Source organism: Eriocheir sinensis, unplaced genomic scaffold (assembly GCF_024679095.1).
Source record: "Eriocheir sinensis breed Jianghai 21 unplaced genomic scaffold, ASM2467909v1 Scaffold203, whole genome shotgun sequence".
In the NCBI taxonomy this organism is placed as follows: Eukaryota; Metazoa; Arthropoda; class Malacostraca; order Decapoda; family Varunidae; genus Eriocheir; species Eriocheir sinensis.
The window spans coordinates 294,885-310,000 of NW_026111440.1; the positions used below are offsets into that span (position 1 = coordinate 294,885).

At 43.2% G+C, this 15,116-nt stretch overlaps 1 long non-coding RNA gene across 26 annotated transcripts; it reads right to left on the reverse strand.

Moving 5' to 3' along the window:
- Positions 1-1,325: 1,325 nt before the first annotated feature.
- On the reverse strand, positions 1,326-2,987 carry LOC126990804 (uncharacterized). Of its 26 annotated transcripts, none has more exons than XR_007744753.1 (5): positions 2,329-2,984; positions 2,134-2,211; positions 1,783-1,821; positions 1,588-1,626; positions 1,326-1,392 (listed from the first exon to the last, which is right to left on the reverse strand). It is a non-coding gene; the product is annotated as an uncharacterized LOC126990804 (long non-coding RNA). The 26 variants fall into 26 exon arrangements; XR_007744745.1 differs by having other exon boundaries at positions 1,340-1,392; positions 1,744-1,821; positions 2,329-2,985; XR_007744742.1 differs by lacking the exon at positions 1,326-1,392 and adding an exon at positions 1,428-1,509 and having other exon boundaries at positions 1,549-1,626; positions 1,744-1,821; positions 2,329-2,987.
- Positions 2,988-15,116: the final 12,129 nt, after the last annotated feature.

The window sequence follows — 15,116 nt, forward strand, 5'->3', positions numbered from 1 at the left end:
TGGTATTGGTATGCTGGATTTCCTCCCAATGTGCATGACTTTACATTTTTCTTCATTGAATTATAGCAGGCTCTCTTTGTTTGTTTAATTAATAGCGGGTTACGAAATGTCAGTGTTCCATAGATTTTGTTAGATCGGAAAGAAAAAAATGACAAAAAATTATATGTTTTGCTGCGCTACATACGAAAAATAAAGCAGAAGCAAATATTGTGTACATAAAAATCGCATTCTACTAATCTTACATGTGATATAAAAAAATGGCAATAAAAAGACGTGAGTAACTACAAATTTGGTAACGATACAGCACTAGACAGCTTATGAACAACATACAAAGAAAAGTAGGAATTTAAAGAGGAAAAAAAAAAAACTCGCTGTAACAAACCAAACCAAAACAAAATATACCAGGTGTCAGGGGGATAAGTGACAAAAGAAAACGGAAAAAAATGTAGATCAAATGAAAAAATGAAAATGGAGAAAAAGATGAAAAAAATGGAAACATGGAAAGAACGCAAATAAAGCAACACGAGGTAAACAGAAAAACGAGAAAGAATAAAACTGTCAGACGAGGAAAAAAATGACGGTAAAAATGAAAAGCAACACGCGGTGGAGAGAAAGAAAAAGTAATAAAAACAGTGGAGAGAGAGAGAGAGAGAGAGAGAGAGAGAGAGAGAGAGAGAGAGAGAGAGAGAGAGAGAGAGAGAGAGAGAGAGAGAGAGAGAGAGAGAGAGAGAGAGAGAGAGAGAGAGAGAGATAGAGAGAGAGAGAGAGAGAGAGAGAGAGAGAGAGAGAGAGAGAGAGAGAGAGAGAGAGAGAGAGAGAGAGAGAGAGAGAGAGAGAGAGAGAGAGAGAGAGAGAGAGAGAGAGAGAGAGAGAGAGAGAGAGAGAGAGAGAGAGAGAGAGAGAGAGAGAGAGAGAGAGAGAGAGAGAGAGAGAGAGAGAGAGAGAGAGAAAGGGGGGGTTCCAGTCCCTACCGAAACACGCTGATTTTTCAATTCATCGCCGAGTGGCAGAACATTACCCACATGTTGTCAGGATCTTTAATCAACCTTAACTTCAGTGACCGATCAACAAGAGCATCGGGGGGCAGCATGGGCCAAGCAAGTCATACACCACGGCAGCCACCATAAATAAAATTAGCCTGCGCCACTAACGGGGTGGGGCCGTTCATAAGGCCCCTTAAAAAGCCTACCGGCGCTACAGGCATCACAAAAAAACTACTAATAATAATACTAATGATAATAATAATAATGATAAAATGATAATAATAAAAATAGAAATACTAATACAAATACCTTTATTATTTTTATTATTCATCACTATCAAGACCTTCACCGGCCTCACAGCAGGGACTACCTTTCTAACGACCCTCATTGGCCTCACAGCAGGGACTACCTTTCTAACGACCCTCATTGGCTTCACAGCAGGGACTACCTTTCTAACGACCCTCATTGGCTTCACAGCAAGGACTACCTTTCTAACGACCTTCACCGGCCTCACAGCAGGGACTACCTTTCTAACGACCTTCATTGGCTTCACAGCAGGGACTACCTTTCTAACGACCTTCATTGGCTTCACAGCAGGGACTACCTTTCTAACGACCTTCACCGGCCTCACAGCAGGGACTACCTTTCTAACGACCTTCATTGGCTTCACAGCAGGGACTACCTTTCTAACGACCCTCATTGGCTTCACAGCAGGGACTACCTTTCTAACGACCCTCATTGGCTTCACAGCAGGGACTACCTTTCTAACGACCCTCATTGGCCTCACAGCAGGGACTACCTTTCTAACGACCTTCACCGGCCTCACAGCAGGGACTACCTTTCTAACGACCTTCATTGGCTTCACAGCAGGGACTACCTTTCTAACGACCCTCATTGGCTTCACAGCAGGGACTACCTTTCTAACGACCCTCATTGGCTTCACAGCAGGGACTACCTTTCTAACGACCCTCATTGGCTTCACAGCAGGGACTACCTTTCTAACGACCTTCATTGGCTTCACAGCAGGGACTACCTTTCTAACGACCTTCATTGGCCTCACAGCAGGGACTACCTTTCTAACGACCTTCATTGGCTTCACAGCAGGGACTACCTTTCTAACGACCTTCATTGGCTTCACAGCAGGGACTACCTTTCTAACGACCTTCATTGGCCTCACAGCAGGGACTACCTTTCTAACGACCTTCATTGGCCTCACAGCAGGGACTACCTTTCTAACGACCTTCATTGGCTTCACAGCAGGGACTACCTTTCTAACGACCCTCATTGGCTTCACAGCAGGGACGACCTTTCTAACGACCTTCATTGGCTTCACAGCAGGGACTACCTTTCTAACGACCTTCATTGGCCTCACAGCAGGGACTACCTTTCTAACGACCCTCATTGGCCTCACAGCAGGGACTACCTTTCTAACGACCTTCACCGGCCTCACAGCAGGGACTACCTTTCTAACGACCTTCACCGGCCTCACAGCAGGGACTACCTTTCTAACGACCTTCACCGGCCTCACAGCAGGGACTACCTTTCTAACGACCTTGCCTTCTTGGATGGCAGGGGCGGCAACTGCTTTTTGTTCTATCCATTGGGTAGGCGTAGGACTTGTTTCCTCAGCCTTTGCCTTTTCTTCCTCAATCTTGTTTTTCACGTCGCTAACTTGGTGCTTCAGGTCTTCAACTGTTTCATTAAGATGTCTTTCGTCACGAACCTCTTTGATGTCGCCATTACACACATTCTTTTCGACTTCTTTTTGAATTACAGTTTCTTTCTCGACATCTTTTCCATCGCCCTTATATGTAACATTCTTACTTTCCACGGATGTCTCGTTAGTGCTATCCTGTGAAAGTAATTTTTCTTCTTTCTCTTGAACTACAATTTCATGCGTTGTATTGTCGGGCAGAGTCTCCTTTCTTTCCTTTGTTTGTTCTGCCTTCAGAAGTCCATCACCCTTCTCTGTAATATTCTTCGTCTCCACAGATGTCACTTTAGTGCTGTTCTGTGAAGGTAATTTTTCTTCTTTCAATACATCTACATTCGTTATATTGCTGGGCAGAATATCTTTTCTTTCCTCTGTTATTTCTGTCTTCTGAAGTCCATCTCCCTTCTCTGTAATATTCTTCGTCTCCACAGATGTCACTTTAGTGCTGTTCTGTGATGGCAATATTTCTTCTTTTACTGCAACTTCATTTGTTATATTATCGGGCAGAGTCTCCTTTCTTTCCTCTGGTATTTCTGTCTTCTGAAGTCACTAACCTCTCCTCTCACGCGACTTCCTGTTCCCGCCCAACACTATTGATATTAGTTCCTTCGAAGTGATATACGAATGAAGGACTTCGCTGCTCCACTCCACTCCACTCCTCTCCTCTCAGTCTATCAGTTCTGTCTGGGCCTTTCACCTTTTCCCTCCTTTTGTTTATTTCCTTTATGAACACAACGCTCATCCAACGCTGTTTGTCTTGTCTTTTCGAAGTTTTAGCAGAATGAAAGACGAATTGTATTCATCGACCCTGTATGTTCTGCCGGAGCCATTCCTTTATATTCCCTTTACTAACACAACATGCCTTCCTTCAACGCTGTCTTTGAAGTGGTGAAAGAATGAGACCTGGGTGTTTTGATCATCCTCTCACTATATTTATTCTGTCGGGCCATTCACCTCCTCTGCCTCTCTTAACTCCACTATCTAGACTCCTCCAACGCTGTATGTCTCTTGGAAGTGATGAGAGATTGAAAGACTTCGGTGTTTCGCTCATCCTCTCACTATATCTATTCTGTCGGGCCATTCCCCTCTTCTGCCTCTCTTAACTCCACCAACAAAACTCCTCCATCGCTGTATGTCTCTTCGAAGTGATGAGAGATTCAAAGACTTCGGTGTTTCGCTCATTCTCTCACTATATCTATTCTGTCGGGCCATTCCCCTCTTCTGCCTCGCTTTAACTCTATTAATAAAACTCCTCCAACGCTGTTTGTCTCTTCGAAGTGATGCAAAAATGAGGCTTCACTGTTCCATCCATCCACTCACTCTATAGGTCGGTTTTATAAGACTTTCTCTTCTCACGTCAGTTATTTCTTAAGGTCAAAGAGTGGGTCAGTCGGGTTCTAATGAGTGTTTCTTTAGTTTCGCAGTACAGCAGAAGGGTCACACTACCACCAGGGTCATAAAACTACTCCTGGAAATGCCCACAACTCCTACGAAAGCCTTGTCAAATATGTGTTTTTGGACGACGAAATAACTTATAATACGACCCTTATTATATCTCTATCTGCCGCGTTGGTTAGTCTCTTCTGCCTCTTTTTGTTATTCCCTTTACTAATGCAACACTACGCTAACCTTATTTGTATCTTCGAAGTGATGAAGGAATGAAAGCCTTTAGCGTTTTAATAATCCTCTTTATCTATATCTATTCCGTCGGGTCAATATCTCATGAACACTAACCTAACCTTATTTGTATCTTCGAAGTGATGAAAGAATGAAAGCCTTTAGCGTTTTAATAATCCTCTTTATCTATATCTATTCCGTCGGGTCAATATCTCATGAACACTACTCTAACCTTATTTGTATCTTCGAAGTGATGAAAGAATGAAAGCCTTTAGCGTTTTAATAATCCTCTTTATCTATATCTATTCCGTCGGGTCAATATCTCATGAACTCTACTAACAAGGCTCCTCCAACGCTATTTGTTTCCTCGACCCATTTTTATTTCTTTTGTTAACGCTTCTGTCTATAAAGTTTTTTTTTTTTTTTAAGTGATGCCTTAATGAAAAAAGTTTGGTGTTTCGCTCATCCTCTCTTTCTATCTATTCTGAGAGGGCAGTTTAACTTTTCTTCCTTTTTTATAATTTCCTTCATTAACACAACACTCCTTCCTCTAACCGTCTAACGCCATCTGTTTCTTCAAAGTGATTAAAAGAAATGAACGACTTCGGTGTTCCGCTCATCCTCTCACAATCTATTTAATCTGTTCTGCTCTTCTTCCTCCATTTATATCCTTTATTAACACAAGGAGCGGAAAAAATCTCACCTGAAACTCCTATTGTGTCTCAATATCCAACTCCGATCCGAAGGTCTTCTGTTCTTATGTGTGTGTGTGTGTGTGTGTGTGTGTCTTTTCCCTCGTCTCTCATTCGCACCGCTACAACACTCTTCCTCCTCCTCCTCCTCCTCCTCCTCCGCCTTCTCACTTCCTCTCTTCTCTCCTCTCCTCTTCTCCTCCTGTCATCATCCTATTCTTCCCTCCCCTCTGCAGGCTATTTTGAGAATCCTTGGGCATATTTTCCTCTTTCCTCCCCTCCTTCCTTCTTTTTCCTCCCCTCCTTCCTTCTTTTTCCTCCACTCCTCCCTTCTCTCCACGCCACGGCCAGCTCACCAAGGACCTCAGCTGACCCAATCCTTAACTCACAACCCGCGGCATAAGAGGAGGAGGAGTAGGAGGAGGAGGAAACATGGAAACATGGAAATGCAGGCAACATAAAACCAATTGGCTCATCACGAGGTTGCCCGCTCTAGTAATTTAATCTGCTCGACAGTCGCTTCGTGGCCGTAGAGCAGATGAAAGCGCTTCGGTATTCAGTTCACTCCTGACGCAGCGAAATAGCGGTCATTTCGATTTTTAAAGTTGATAGTATTCGCATTTACTACTTCTAAGGGAAGATTGTTCCAATGAAGGATGACTCGGTTTGTAAAGAAACTCCTGCCAATGTCTGTACTACATCGCCTGGCCTCAACTGGCAGACCATTATTTCTAGTTCTTAGATTGTTTTGCTGCTCAAAAATCTTTCAGTGGTTGACGTTACTGAGCTTCTTCAGGTACTTGAAGACCTGAATCATATCCCCTCGTAAGCGTCTCTTTTCCAGCGTAAAGAGGTTGAGTCGCTTGAGTCGTTCCTCGTACGGTTCAGCCCTCAAGGCTGGAATCATTTTCGTAGCGCGGCGCGTGAGGAGGAGATGGAACGACAGAAGAGGAAGAGGAATAACAAAAGAGGAAAAGTGAAAGAACGAACGAGAGGTTGAATATTAGAAGAAGAAGAAGAACAAGAAGAAGAAGAAGAAGAAGAAGAAGAAGAAGAAGAAGAAGAAAAAGAAAAGAAGAAGAAAAAGACAAAGAAATGTGAGAAAGAATGAAGAAGGAGAGGTTGACTAATAGGAAGAAGAGGAAGATATCGAGAAGAAGAATAAGAGGAAGATGAATTACAAGAGAGCAAAGAAGAATCGTGAGAGAAAGAATGAAGAAGGAGAGGTTGACTAATAGGAAGAAGAGGAAGATATCGAGAAGAAGAAGAAGAGGAAGATGAATTACAAGAGAGCAAAGAAGAATCGTGAGAGAAAGAATGAGGAAGGAGAGGTTGAATTACAGAAAGAAGAGAAGAGGAGAGAGGAGAGGGAACTTAAGAACTGGAGGATAATGAATTTCTGAAGAGATAAGAGGAACAGGAACAGGAGAAGAGGAGAAATTAGAGGAGGAGGAATTAGAGGAAAGATAAAAGGAATTGGAATAGGAGAAGAGAAGAAGAATGAAATACAATAGGAAGTGGAGAAGAGAGAAAGGAGAGGGAAAAGAAGACAGTAGAACAAGAATTATGCGAAAAAGATGGAAAAAGGAAAAAAAACGAAATACAAGAGAAAGAGGAAATAGGAAAAAGAAGAAGAGGAGGAGGAGGAGGAGAGGAAGAAGAATGAGGAGCAGGAAGGAGAGGAACAAAGAAGAAAAAGAAGAAAGAAAAATAATGAGCAGGACACACACACACACACACACACACACACACACACACATACACACACACACACACACACACACACGACGCCCCTTCACTCCTCCCCAATCCCCCCATCCCAAACACATACACAGACCTCATATCAAAACCATATACTCAACTCCTAAAACCCATCGCTTACAAACACCCCAAACAGCAAAGAACCAACAACTCAGCGAATCATCACTACCCCCGCTATGAATGGTGGCCTGAATTCCTTCCTCATTGAGTTAGTCGCTTGGCATTGCTCAGGCGAGGCGGAGAGGGGGAGGGGGAGGGAGGGGAGGGAGGGAGTTATCTACACCAGTTTACACGTTACAGCTCGCGGGGTGAGGGAGGCGAAGTCAAGAATGGAGAATGAAAGAGAAATAGCAGGATATGAAAACTAGATAAAGAGGAGACGTGTAGGAAGAGGAGGAGGAGGAGTAAGAGGAGGAGGAGAGTCAACAGGTAGGTGGAAAAGGCGAGAATGGAGAATGAAAGAGGAATAGCAGGATATGAAAACTAGATAAGGAGGAGGAAGAAGTGGAAAAGGGGAAATCACCAACAAGAACGTGCAGGAGAAAAAAGAGGAGAAGGAGGAAGAAGGATAAGAGGAAAAGGAGAATGAAGAAGGAAGGAAAAAATGAGAGTAAACAAGGAGATGGAAAAGACAACAAAAGGAGAATAAACGAGGGATAAACAGTAAGTAAGATAAAGAGGAGGAGAAGGAGAACGAGGAAGGAGGATTAGAAAACGGGAATATCAGGAACGAGAGGAAAAGGAGAAACAAGAAGGAAGGAAAAAAATGAGAGTAAACAAGGAGATGGAAAATACAACAAAAGGAGAATAAACGAGGGATAAACAGTAAGTAAGATAAAGAGGAGGAGAAGGAGAACGAGGAAGGAGGATTAGAAAACGGGAATATCAGAAACGAGAAATGTGGAAGAGGAGAAAAAAGAGGAAAATGAGGAAGAGGAGGAGGAAGAGGAAATAAGAGTAAACACGTAGATGGGAAAGAAAGCTACAAAGGAAATAGAACTAGGAAGCGACAGAAGATACGAGACCAAGATAAAGAGAAGGAGAAGGAGGAGGAAGAGGAAGAAGAAGAAAATGATAATAAACAAGGGAGATATAAGAGCAAGATAAGGAGGAAGGACGAGGTAGAGAAATGAAAAGGAAGAAAGAGGAAGAAAAGGAAGGAAGAAGAAGAGAAAGGAAAAGGAGGAAGAGGAAGGAAGAGGAAGAAAAGTAAGGAAGAGGAAGAGGAGAAAGGAAAAGGAGGCAGAGGAAGGAAGAGGAAGAAAAGGAAGGAAAAAAAAGAGAAAGGACAAGTAGGAAGAGGAAGAAAAGTAAGGAAGATAAAATGGAGAAAGGAAAAGGAGGCAGAGGAAGGAAGAGGAGGAAGGACGAGGTAGAGAAATGAAAAGGAAGGAAGGGGAAGAAAAGAAAGGAAGAAAAAGAAAAAGGAAAAGGAGGAAGAGGAAGGAAGAGGAAGAAAAGTAAGGAAGAGGAAGAGGAGAAAGGAAAAGGAGGCAGAGGAAGGAAGAGGAGGAAGGACAAGATAGAGAAATGAAAAGGAAGAAAGAGGAAGAAAAGAAAGGAAGTAGAAGAGAGAGGAAAATGATGAAGAGAAAGGAAGAAAAGGAAGAGGAGTAGGAAAAATGAGGCACTATTTACCGGGATGATGTCAGCAAGGAGAGTCAATTAACAGTTTAACTGGAGCACACGAGTTTAGCAACTAGACGAATACAAATGAATAATAGATAAATTTACACATCATAGAAAGACACAACTATAATATAAGGTAAGTACAACGTTCCAAGTACGACAATTTTGTATCGCTGGCGAGTCACACGGGCGTGAAGTTGCCAGCTCGTTACACTCAGCGAGCAGCAGCAGGAGGGAGCACAGCCTCACCCCAGCCACATCAGCAGCAGCAGCAGCAGGAACAGCCGCTGCCCCAGCTACAGCCTCCTCGGCAGACACGTCACCGCCACGCCAATTGGACGCACGCTGAAACTCTCTCCCTTGTACAGCTCTATAGGGAGAAAGCAGCCATCATCAAGGAAAAATTTTCCGACAATGGCTGCTCTGCTGAGGCGAAGGCTTGGGGCAGCATTGTCTCTCGCCTAGCGGCACTCCACCCTGGCTTCAGTAGGTGCATAAAGCAGTGCCAGAGACGCTGGCAAACTGTTATGCAGGAAGCAAAAGCTAAAATTAGTGCCTACCAAAAGGCCAGGAATGGATCAGGTAAGATTTTTCTTGAAATAAAATGGTATTCATGAAGTGCAAGGAATGGCTAACAAGCAAAGTGACAGTCCTGTAAATTTCAATGCTTATTAAGTGCTTGATGGAAATAACATTTGTAATGTATTGCCTTTTCTTTTCAATCAAGGGAATTCAATTGACTTAGCCTTGCACTCATGTACCAATATATATATATATATATATATATATATATATATATATATATATATATATATATATATATATATATATATATATATATATATATATATATATATATATTCTTCTAGGTGGTGGCCTTCCGCCTAAACCCCTCGGGGAGCTAGAGGTCATCATCGCTATGTGCTGGGAGAGGGGAACGTCTCAGTCAGTTCTGTTGACAGGACAGTGGTGGACCCTTTTCCACTTGACACTGAAGATGTTCCCGAAAATGGGTGGGTAAATAAAACTTTAGTCATGTATAAATATTTACAGAGCCCTTACATGCCTAAGTGCTGCCCCAGCAAAGTTCTCAGTGACTCCCCCCCCCTCCCCTCAATCACCACTTCCCACCTCCACCACGTACCTTTACTGCCTGTGACCCTAATTCGGGCAATGTGATTATTGGATACCGGTATACATAATAAAAGATACTTTTGCTGTCTGTGCCGTATAATTAAGTGAAATTTTAAAAATTATTTTTTCATAAATAATAGGAAAAAGCATTCATCAGACTGCAGTGTGGTTGTTATTGTTATTTTCTGAAAAATATTGATTTTAAAATAATTTTGTCAGCCTTGTGGGCGGCAGGTTCAGGCTAGAATTGCCACCCCTGGCTTCCCCCCCCCCATGTGAGGGCTCTGAATATTTACTAAACGTTATTTGTACAATCATTAGTAAAATTTGTTATTTCCGTTCCTTGATGATCGTCGTATTTGTCTACTTTAGCTTGTTTGTATGATACACTGATTTGTTATAATTTAGGAATTCTGTACCAACTTTTTATTAAGGTTACAAGCAGACAATATGGATTAACCTAAAATGTCTTATAGGTGTCATTTATTTGTACTACATGTATTGCTTTATGAAGTGTGTCTCATATGTCTGACATTACTTCGTCATTACAAAAATAAGAATAATCATTCTTAAATCCAAATGTACAAAAATATTGCTCTAACATGTACATGACATTTCCAAATGATTTATCAGTTGTGTTAGTTCATTTTACTGAGAAATGCCTTTGTCAGGTAGATTGTAGATTTAAAGTTCTCCAGAATAGGTCTCGCTGTTACTGTTGAAAATAATTTGCTTTCCTTTTAGAAAACTGCAGTACACAAGGAGGAGGTATTGCTCTCCATCTCCTAAAGTCCACAGTTTTCTGCTTAAAGTATTATTATAGAATACTATTACATATTATTATTATTATTATTATTTACCCAATACTATCATGCTGCTTTATGCAGTCCATATTAGGGCAATCATGGAATCAAACAGTGAGGAACAATGTGTACAGAAATTTATTCAATTGCTATTGAGAGCTGACTTGATAATGTGTTGAGACATCCTTCCTAGTAATAATAAAAATAAAACGGTCTATTAAGTGATTGCAGCTGTAAAGCTGAAAATATACACGTTTAAAATACAAATTTTTAAACATATTTGAAAAAAATGGGAAATTACAATATGAAAGGGGTATAGGTCAAAAAAGGGTCAGGTCGCCGCTGATGGCAGGGGTGCAGGTAGAGGCGGCTGAACAGAGTTCTCCCAGCAGCATGATGGTCGGGCTGGTGTACCTCGGGGTACCTGGTACGTCGGCTGGATAGTAAGGCCGTGTCGATGTCACACTGACCATTTCTAAATTTCAGTGTCTTCACGGGACCACAAACGCATAGCACTCACTGTCTGTCACCATGATTAAGCTTGATGTCACAATAGTTTCTTACGATGTTGGGTTTTTGATGAAAAGGGAGAGGGGAATGGAGGGGCAGGGGAGGCCAACAGGCTGGCCCTGGCTACTCCATTCAGCCGTGACCCACGTCTGACCTCGGTCAGGTCTGCTTACTCGTGAACAATACTAGTTGTCCTTAACGACGTAGGCATTACGTACTGAACAGCAGAACACCAAAGAAATGACCTCTGGAACACACACTCCTTTCCTGCAAAAGCTTTTCAACATAAACTGTATTGTTTCCATAAATGGGATGTAAGTCAAATAACACAAAAAATTATGATGATTACTGATGGATGTATTTTTGCCAGGAGTCTTCAGGTGGATGTCACACCACCTGTCCCTCCCCAACCCAGCACAGACACACCTCAAACCACCACCACACCACCACCAGTAGTTCCTGCCGCTGCAGCTTCCTCCAGTACACCAGTTGGGACCTGCACCATGTTGGTGGATGAGGAGGAGCTGCAGTTCATCTACCTGAAGAGGGAACTTGATCTGCAGTGTGTAGCTCAGGTGAAGTGAAGTTGTGGATGACCTCTGGGGTGGTAATCGCGCCTATCGGAATATTCCGAGATAAGGCATCTGCGACCACATTTGTTTTCCCGGTGATGTATTTTATCTCCGGATTGTATGCTTGGATCGTTAAGAACCATCTTGCCAGACGACCGTGTAGGTGTTTTCCCTTGAAAAGATCAGTTATGGCCGCGTGGTCCGTATACACCACAATTTTGTACCCCATCACTATGTCAAGAAAATGCTTCAGAGCCCACACAATGGCAAGAGCCTCTAGGTGGGTAACAGAACAGTTCTCTAGCGCCTCTCAAGGATAAGACAGCCACACGCGTGGCCCATGCCCTCGTGACTCACGTGTTGTGTCCACATTCGTCTCCTCGAATTCTTTTGAGTGACAATGGCACCGAGTTTAGGAACTCAGTATTGAGCGAAATATGCGCTCAGTTTAACATCACGCAATCCTTCATCACTGCTTACCACCCAGCTGCTAATGGGTTGGCGGAGAGGGCTAATAGGAAAATCTTACAGGTCCTCAGGCCTATCGTGAACGATCTCCACGATAACTGGGAGGATTGGCTATCGCATATAGCCGCTTCCATAAATACGTCGGTAAACGACTCTACGGGGAAGTCTCCCTACTACATCTTATATGGGGTGGAGAAACGTCTACCGTACGACTTCCTAACAATCCCACAACAACCTCTCTACAACATTGATAAGTACGCACAACAGCAGATGCATATATTTTCCACGATACACTCAGAAGTTAGGTGTACGTTAAAAGCTACGAAGGTTGAAATGATGTCAAAACAATACAAACAGGCCGTCCCGGTGAATTTCAAAGAGGGTGACACAGTCTTGATTAAGCAAGCGGAAAGGAGTTCGAAACTGGGGGCTAAATTTGTGGGTCCTGACCGAGTTGTTCGGAATGTCAGGGGAAATCGGTTCGAGGTTCTCGAGTCGAATAGTGGAGTCAGTCTAGAAGTTCACAGTGATCGTCTGAAAGTAATTCCCTCACCTTTGGACCTTGATATTGGGACTTCCCCCTCAGAGTCAAATGTTCAACAAGATAATCCCAACACCCATAGCTATAACTTGAGACCACGGGTTTAAATACTTCATTCTCACCACTTTCAGATCATGATGTTGCGTTTTCTGACCATCTTGTTGTCCCTCGGCTCCCTGCTTGCAACAACACCCATCCACCTGAAGCCTGGTGCCCTCACGGCACACATAGGAGAGGTCTTCCTCATAGAAGATGTGCTCCTCGTAAAATATCCATATACTTCCTTGACCAACACCACGGACACAATCAGGATAGTCTCAGAAAAACTACTCGGCATGGCAGACGCCATACGGGCTACCAAGACTAGGGAATCAAAGGCACCTTCTTGTACCAACTCTCTGACTCTTTTTCAACTACTGGAGGATAGGATTCTGTTCTTACGGGGAAAAGTTGATGAGGCAAACATGGATTATAGTTTTCACTCAGTTCACTCTCGGGTAAAGAGGGGGTTGCTCAACATCGTTGGGTCCGCCTCAAAGTTCCTTTTCGGTACGGCTACCGACGAGGACGTTCGCGATTTGCGGGACCACTACGCTCATGTACTTTCCTTTGCTGCTCGAAATCGTAGGGTGATCAACGCCAATTGTAGAAAACTTGCGCAATTGCATACTAACATTGAGGAACTGCTAGAGCAGACAAATAAGATGGTAGAGGTTATCAACATAGTTGTCAAACAGATCGACCAGGTGAATCAGTTTCTCCTCCTAGATCAGGCCTTGCATGTATTGGAAAACGTCATTAACTCCGTCGCAACGGCAAATCAGCAGGTTATTAGCAACATGGTTGATGCAGCGCACGGTAGAGTCACACCTGCCTTGTTCCCTCTACACGATTTGAGAACGACTGTCCAGATCGGGTATCAAAATTATAGCCTAACACCCTTATTCACCCCGGACATGAGTCAATATTTTTATCCCTTGATTGAGTCCAGCCTCACCCCTGTTGCCATAATCATTCATGTTCCATTTCAGACGGCGGACGTGTTTGAGGCACACGAAATTGTCCCGTTCCCTTTTTCAGCAAAGGACAGTGTGTTGGCCCTGGACACGTCCCCGTCTCTTGTTCTAATCGCGAAGGATTTCGCTCTGTATTCAACGGGTAGCTGCTCACTCTTGCAGTATTGCAAGGAGACGGTCTTCGGGCGATTCTATTGCTCTGCTTCTCTCTTTGCCTTCCTTCCAGTTCTGGGGTGGGTATGCGAGATCGCCCTCACCCGCGTGAACGTGTCTGACGCTCTTTCCCTGTGCCCTTACAAGCAGCTAACACCAACGCCTGTTTTCCATAAGAACTTTCAGGGTCTGCATTATTTTTATTTCCCTCAGTCATTCTATGTATCGGTCATCTGCCCGGAGGGTACCACTTATCAACGGGTTACTGGTCACTATGCCATAGCGGATGCATGCTATATCCGCTCCACTAACATAACAACGTACCCGTCCCGGATCCGTCTGGTTTTCACGGCCAATATTTCCCATCGAGTGTTTCCTCTACGGTCTCTCGATGACATTCATTTCTCCAGCATCTCGTATGTGACTAATTCCCTTAATTCATTGTCTCTCGCAAACAAAACAGAGTTTACGGAAACCCTGGAGGAAACGCTGCCTGATTATTTGCATCTCCCCTACCTGTACCCTGGATTTTTTGTACCAATGTTTCTGATGTCCGTCAGTCTCGTCGTCATGTGCTACCTTATTAGGAGAGACTCTGTCCTGCACGATTATTTGGTTGTGCAGACACGGCGACTGGATGCAGGGAGGGCACTGGCAAGGTAGTTTTTCCTTTTCTCAGACAAGTCAGGGGACAGAAACCTGGCTGCTCCTATACTTAACATTGTACTGTGTTTCACTACTGTATTTTTTTTTTTTTAGGAGTTAGATCAACGTTTCATTGTCTGTAACTATGCCAGTTGATAGCTTCTTATACAAGTGTCCTTATATTTATCTTTTGAGAGGCTTCTTATGTTTCATGTCACACACGTTGTGGTTTCCCTCTCATTATTTATATTATAACTCCACATCTGTTCTTACATAGCCAGTGTTTTAATGTAATTGTATCATAGGCAGTCTGCTTGACAAACTCCCGCTATGTATGTTCATGGTAACTACTATACATTTCAGCGGCGGACAAACGCTGTTTTTCGAAAATATCTCCTAAACGAATCGTTGGATCAGTATGATATTTCAGCACACTACCTTTAACACCCGGACCTAATTTGTGGCTGACATACCATATTGCAATATGTGTTATGTTAGGAGTTTACTGACTGATATTAAGCCTAATCCAGTCATCATATCAAAGGTGTTATACAGAATCGGACGAGTGTGGGGTACTCGTCTAACCCCTCCACCAACGCCCCGAACAACCCCCAGACCACTCCTTCCCTACCCCAATATTGCAGTATCCCCCTCCTCGTTTCCCTCTTCACCCCCCTACTCACACCATCCCCCTTCCCCAGTCCGAGGCTATGACTTGCAGAGGCAGGGTATAACTCATTGACTGCCGAGGCGCACCCAGGTGTTGTACAGTAATTATCAATGTGAAATACGTCTTGCCTCCATGGAATTGTACCATGCTCTTAGTTAATAATCATATATATACATATACACCTACATAACATTCTAATATATAATAC